At 46.1% G+C, this 7,234-nt stretch overlaps 1 protein-coding gene across 1 annotated transcript in view; it reads left to right on the top strand.

Annotated features, from left to right (window-relative positions):
• Nucleotides 1-456: 456 nt before the first annotated feature.
• The window catches only part of Adgrf2 (adhesion G protein-coupled receptor F2), a 37,799-nt gene continuing 31,021 nt past the window's right edge, over nt 457-7,234 (top strand). Inside the window, exon 1 of the mRNA XM_028887256.2 lies at nt 457-708. The gene's annotated coding sequence lies outside the window, so the exon portion shown is untranslated. The remainder of the gene's footprint in view (nt 709-7,234) is intronic.

Below are 7,234 nucleotides of genomic sequence, written 5' to 3'. Positions count from 1 at the left end.
GTCACCAAGGGCCTGCTTATCAGTTATGTGCAACCCAGGCTGATGGAGGAGCTGGCCTTCTGAATTGCTGGCCACCATAGTGGAACTGTCTGTGTCCCCATAACCATAAAGGAATTCAGAATTGTACTACCACTTGGTCCTGAAAGTAAGGGCAAGTAGGAACAGGTGAAGACATGCTAGAATAACCATAGTGCATCCAAAGTCAGCCAGTTACATGCAGTCGCTGTGTGGACAACTTGCGGTTTCTATCTCTGACTCTCAGTCTCAGGCAGACTTGCTAGGTAAGAAGGTATGACCAAGTACCATGAATCCTGTGTTGCCTCCACCACTACCACCACAGCCCTGGGCGCCTTGTCCAAGGCAGAGCCTTTACCTTTGGAGAGAGAGTGTATGTGTGTCCCTGGGCCCTTGACTCATCCACTCTCCAGCTTTGTGCCCTCCCACTGCAAATGTTGCCTGTCAGGCAGGACCCGTCTATCAGGCTGGGGCTCCTCTGCACATGGGGCAGCTGGCTGTGGGAGGGCAGAGCCCAGCACAGCTGCCTCAGTCTCTGGAGCGGCATTCAGGCCAGAAGTGACTACTCAAGAGATACAGGAGCCTAGCTGCTGACCTGAAGAGAGATATGATGAAGGAAAGGCACTGATGCCCCTCTCTCCAGCTACCAGGGAAGAGGGCAGGTGTCCCCGAGAGTCTTGTTCACCAGCCACGGTGAGTACTCCCGAATCCTCTTCCTTCCAATGACCTCCTGTGCTGAGGAATTTCAGAAATGAGCTAATTATGACAGCATGGCTAGGAGGCGTTGGTTATTTGGACCTCAATTAATAACACGTACAGGGAATAAGTACCAAGAAGAATTTGGTGACTTAGAAGCTCTAGTCAATAAGAGCTCCAGTCTTGGGTGACAATATTTTTACTTCCATCTTTGGTTCTGTACTCTGCTGACCCCATCTAAAAATTGAAACACAGGAAATCAGAATGTCTGAACAAACTGATTCCACCCAACCCCCCTGGTGAGTGCCACCTGGTTAAACACAGATGGTCATGAAACCTTTGCTGTTTTCTCCCATCAGATGCTGTGATATTTAATACTCAGTTTTATTGTGGAAGTTTCACCAACTTCAAAAATCTCCTTGATACTAGAGGAGAATTTTTATACCCTCTCAAAAAACCCTGGAGTACCCTCAGCTAATGGAGGCATGGACATCTTCTGGTCCTACACTTCTGCTGAGCAAGTCTGAGCTTGGGGCAGGGTTCTCTTGGTTTAGAAGAGTGTCTTCAAGACCCCCTTCACCCTCTTTGTTCACCATGTGGGTCCCAGGACTGAACTCAGATGGTCCTGTCGGCAAGTGTCTTTATTCACTGAACCATCTTGCCTGCCCTCTATATTTTCATGTTATTTCTTAAAACCCTGTTGTGGTTGATCCTTCGCTTTGGGCTTTCCTTTCCCGGGAGGAGTCTTGGTCAGTTGAGTGCAATTTTAAGAGCTTAACTTTCAAAATGTTTACTCTTTGAATTTTGACAAAATGTTTGTTCCCCCATTGGAAAAAGCTTATTGGCTGAAAAGGGAATCTGACATTTATCTCATTATTTTAGGCTTATTTCATTGACTCTTTCAGAGTTGATCTGTATTTGCATTTCTATTTTGGAAATACTTTTTGACTTCTTAGTAGCCCAGATGAGTGGTCTTCAGTACACTCAGAGTTGGTTAGCCTTACTGGACTGAAAGCCTTGCACTGTGTGTGTGTGTGTGTGTGTGTGTGTGTGTGTGTGTGTGAGAGAGAGAGAGAGAGAGAGAGAGAGAGAGAGAGAGAGAGAGAGAGAACGCTCAAGTGGGTATACATCTGTATGTGGCTTGCTTATTCACATATGTGTACATTCATGTGGAGGACAGAGATTGACACTGGGTGTCTCCCATTGCTCTTCACCTTATATTTTGAGACAGGGTCTCTCCATACTGGAGTCCCAGGGGTCTCCCTGTCTCTGCCCCTCAGCACTGAGGCTACAGGTGCTCACTCCTGTTCCCAGCCTTTTTACATGGGTGCTAGGGAGACAACTCAGGTCCAAGCACCTTCCTGACTGACAGTTCCCAGCCCCCAAGGGCTTGGCTTGGAGTCTTTACGGATTATATTCCGAGATTCAGATGCACCACGTCCCTTTCTGGCCATGTTTGCAGAATACAGAGTTACAGCATCACTGTGTTTGCTGGATGAATGGAAATTGGTAACCAGGAATCAGAACTGGTCCTTCTAAATTTGGTTACGGGGGAAGGAGCACAGGGATTGAGGGTGGAAGCAGTTTTTCCTGGGTCTAAGGGGTAATGGGGTTAGTGTGTCTCTAGAGAATTTACGAGTGTGTTTCAAATGACGGTCTGTTTTTCTTTCTTTCTTTAATCCTCAGTAAATTCTGGAAATTCTAGACCATTAGGTGGTAATGTGCTTCCCCTAGTGAGGCAGGCCACTCCCACTGCCTCCACTGTCCCCTGGTACTGTCCTGACTGAGATGTGATTGAACTCAACAGTGGACAATAGCCCTAACCGCTCTTAGGTGCTCCTGAAACCCTACAGTTTAGTGGGTGGTCCTGGCTATATATAGCTTTGGGAATATATAGAAATTGTTATTTCTAATTATTTCTCTTAACAGAGTAGCCAGTAAATAGCCATAAGTAGACAGGAAAACCCCTGATTTTATTTTTAAATTGTGTTTATCTGTTTATCTATGTGTATGGGTATTTCTGCCTGCTTGCATGTCTGTGCACTGTGTGCCCAATGCCTGTAGTGGATAGAAGGGGGTGTCGATCTCTTAGAACTGAAGTTACAGACGGTTGTTAACTGCCATGTAGGTGCTGGGATTCGAAGCCAAGTCCTGTCAAAGAAGAGCCAGTGTTCTTAACTACCGAGTCCCCTCTCCTGTCCTGATTTTATTTTTTATGAAAGGTGTAGACTCTTGCTGCCTCTGCATACTATTTCTAAGTCTTTTAAACACGGCAAGCAAACTTCTGAACCACTCTAGCTCGAGTGTCCCTAAGGGACTGCCTCACAGCAGTGCGGCATTTTGGAGGGCCAGGGCATGAGAGGCAGTGAGTGGTCCAGCTCTCGGTTTTCACTTTTGTTTGCCTGTGGTGTCTTCTTGATTTGTTTTTTCCTTTCCTCAGTGGGTGGGTTGTTCTCAAGGACTTGTTAATATCACTCCCGGGGGTTCCCCTTGATTTCACATGTTAATATCAGTTGGGAGGTGCTGAATGGCGGCTCTTCCCTGAAAATGCTAAAAAATGCTAACGATGAGCACAGTGATGGTGTAGGGTGTAGCACACACACAGAGGAGAAGTAGCACACAGGGGAGGTGTAGCACACAGAGGAGGTGTAGCACACACACAGAGGAGGAGTAGAACACACACAGAGGAGGAGTAGCACACACACAGAGGAGGAGTAGCACACACACAGAGGAGGAGTAGCACACACAGAGGAGGAGTAGCACACACAGAGGAGGAGTAGCACACACAGAGGAGGAGTAGCACACAGAGGAGGAGTAGCACACACACAGAGGAGGAATAGCACACACAGAGGAGGTGTGGCACACACAGAGGAGGTGTAGTACACACACAGAGGAGGAGTAGCACACACACAGAGGAGGAGTAGCACACACAGAGGAGGAGTAGCACACACAGAGGAGGAGTAGCACACAGAGGAGGTGTAGCACACACACAGGAGGAGTAGCACACACAGAGGAGGAGTAGCACACACAGAGGAGTAGCACACACAGGAGGTGTGGCACACACAGAGGAGGTGTAGTACACACACAGAGGAGGAGTAGCACACACACAGAGGAGGAGTAGCACACACAGAGGAGGAGTAGCACACACAGAGGAGGAGTAGCACACACACAGAGGAGGTGTGGCACACACACAGAGGAGGAGTAGCACACACAGAGGAGGAGTAGCACACACACAGAGGAGGTGTGGCACACACACAGAGGAGGAGTAGCACACACAGAGGAGGAGTAGCACACACAGAGGAGGTGCAGCACACACAGAGGCGTCCTCACACTTCCACGCCAGTTTGTCAGTAGTAATGAAATGGTGCAGAATGAAGATGTTCTAGCTTCCTTTCTGTTGCTGTGATAAAACACCAACCAGAACCACCTTGGGGACAAGGGGGTGTGTTGGTTTGCTGGTTATGTACCATCCATCACCGAAGCAAGTCTAGACAAGTTTCAAAGCAGAACCTGAAGTCGACAGCACGAAGGAACATTGGTTACTGGCTTGCTATCCCTGGCTTGCTCAGCTTCTCTTCTCGTTCAGTCCACAGGGGGCTGGGTCTTCATACACCAGTTAGCAATTAAGAAAATGCCTCACAGACGTGCTCACAGGCCAATCTGATGGAGGCGATTTTTTAACAGAGATTCCCTTCTTCCCAGGTAACTGTAGTTGATGTCAAAATGACAAGATAACTAACAAAAGAATTATATGGAAAATACTGGTGTCTGAGGCGTGCTTCCAGAAATTCTCATTGAATTCAGGCCCCAGACAATGGTATTTTCACAGAAATTCCTCTTGGAGTCCTATTGGGCAATTAAATCAGGGCTGCCATTGTTTTCTCCTTTTCTGGATAAAGGGAGGGAGCCTAACTCTTTCTTCCTGTTTAGTTTTAAAATTCTTGTGCCAGGGGCTTAGGACCCAGTGAGGTCAGCTGCTTTCCCTTAGTTCAAAGAGTTGGGCCAAGCCTATTAGTGTTCAGGTGGCTGCACCCATAATAAACACCGAAAGGGCGGGCGAATTCCAGACACGTTTGGTTGAGATGTGAACAAGTCTAGGCAAGTAATTAGTAGCCATAATGATAATATAGTAATAACAACAACAATAATAGTACTCCCAGGAGTCTAACCTACTCTACCATCACAAAGGCAAAGCAAGCCCTGAGCAGCCAGGGGTCTAACCTACTCTGCTATCACAAAGGCAAAGCAAGCTCTGAGCAGCCAAGGGTCTAACCTACTCTACCATCACAAAGGCAAAGTAATCCCTGAGCAGCTAAACTTGAGAGCACCTGATTGTTGACCAATCAAATCCTTATTTATTATTGAGACTATTTTTCCAATATCTTTGCTTGGAAAGATTGGGATGGTGGAAATTAATTCGTTTTTATCAAGAAGAAAGTTTTGTAGCAGAAAACATTTAAACAGATTTGGCAACAAACCTAAAACCTATAAACCTATCCATATCAGAATGGTCCATCTAGACTGCTGTTCATAAAATAAAGTATGTAAGCAAGCACAGTACAGTGTCCTGCTTAGCATAATATCCCAGCTGTAGCAGGTATAAAGTTTGCCCCAGGACAGGGTTTAAAACAATCACATTTCAGGCTGGTGAGTTGGGTCAATGGCCTGATGATCTGAATTCAATCCCTAGGACCCACATGTTAGGAGAGAACCAACTCCTACAAACTGTCTTCCTCCAATTCCATGCATTGCGTGTACAACTATGTTAAGGCTCTGTTTTCATCTGGGGATAGGCCTGGAGTCCTTACTTCTACCAGACGAGGAAGTCTCATGGTTCTCTCCCCATTTCACGATGCAGCCCAAACGACTAGTTTAAAAATTCTTCAGTTGGATGGTGCTGCAGTTTGAAGAGCCCTCCAAAACTCACACTGATCTAATCTTTGAAGTGTGTGGCAGAGCCTCAGGACTGGACTAAGACCTTTGCCTTGGAGTCTCTCTTTCCCATCTCCCCTGTGCTTGTCTCTCTGTAAGCTGTGGGAGCCCATCAAGCATGAAGATCAGGCAGGCTTCCAGCTGGTATATTTTGGACTTGGTGACATATCAGGAGTTTCTGTCTAGTCTATGCCTAGTTAAAAAGGAGTGAAAATAAAGTAAATTTTATTACTTTATCAAAGGAATTGTACTTTTCTATGGCATTCTACTCCATTTCAGAATGCTTTTTTAAAAAGATTTATTTATTATGTATGTAGTATTCAGCCAACGTGTATAGCTATACACTAGATGAGGGCACCAGATCTCATTACAGATGGTTGTGAGTCACCATGTGGTTGATGGGAATTGAACTCAGGACCTCCAGAAGAGCAGCCAGTGCTCTAAACCTTTGAGCCATCTCTCCAGCTCCCCATTTCAGAATTCTTAATTAAAAAGTTCACACGTTTATTTATTTCCTTGGTGTGGAGGTCAGAGGACACCTTGTGAAAGTCAGTTTTTTTTTCTTTCCACCATTTGATTGGGTCAGGGGAATTATATTTGGGTTCTCGTGTTTGCATAGCAAGCATTGGGCTGACTCAGCTATCACCCCAGCCCCAAATTTCGCATGGTATTAATCTCGGTGTTAGCAGAGTCTGGATGGTGGTAAATTGTCTTTGGTGTTTTGTGGTGACTCATGAGGTAGATGCTTCTCAGGACACACCTTGGCCAGCACCTGACATGGATGCCATGTGCACGTGCTCACCCTGCGTGTTGTGTCCACCTTAGGCTGAGTGTTCTTCTGCTTCCAGCACAGCTAGAGACCTGAATGTGTGAAGAGGAAAGAGCCCAGTTTAGCAATGGTGAAGACCAGTCATTCTTGATATGTTGCAACCCTTTAATACAGTTCCCCTAGCCATAAAATTATTTCATTGCTACTTCATAACTATAATTTTGCTACTGTTATAAATTGTAATGTAAATATCTGATGTGCAGGATGTCTGATACACAACCGCTGTGGGGGTGGAGACCCACAAGTTGAGAGCCGTTGGGTTAGAGGAACTGGCTCCGAAGAACCTATGGGAATGACTTGAACTTTAGCAAACTGGGCTTCTGGGGAAACTGAGGGCTCACCTACATGTGAGTAGGCAGTTCTGTGTGTGTGTTTTGGGCCATGAACAATCATCCTTGCTTCTGATGGTTTCTCCTGTTCACGTGACACAGTCATCCTTGCTTCTGATGGTTTCTCCTGTTCACCTGACACATTCATCCTTGCTTCTGATGGTTTCTCCTCTTCTGCCACTGGAGGGACTGCCTCAGAATCCCTGTTGGAATGTCCAAGAATCTGGAAGACAGACCCCACAAAACTGTTGTCATTGGTTACTTTACTAGTAAGGACAACCAGAGCTCTCCATTTTCAACAAGGGCAGAGAAGGAGGTAAGCACAGAACAGTGCAGAGTTGACCCTGCATGACCATGAGATTCACATCTGTGGATTTTACTATGGCCATACATGCACACGCATATGCATACTGCACCTGTATTGAATATGTAA

Source organism: Peromyscus leucopus, chromosome 16_21 (genome assembly GCF_004664715.2).
Source record: "Peromyscus leucopus breed LL Stock chromosome 16_21, UCI_PerLeu_2.1, whole genome shotgun sequence".
Taxonomy (NCBI): Eukaryota; Metazoa; Chordata; class Mammalia; order Rodentia; family Cricetidae; genus Peromyscus; species Peromyscus leucopus.
Note: the sequence above shows the minus strand (reverse complement) of the source record. Positions and strands in the feature narration are given on the sequence as shown.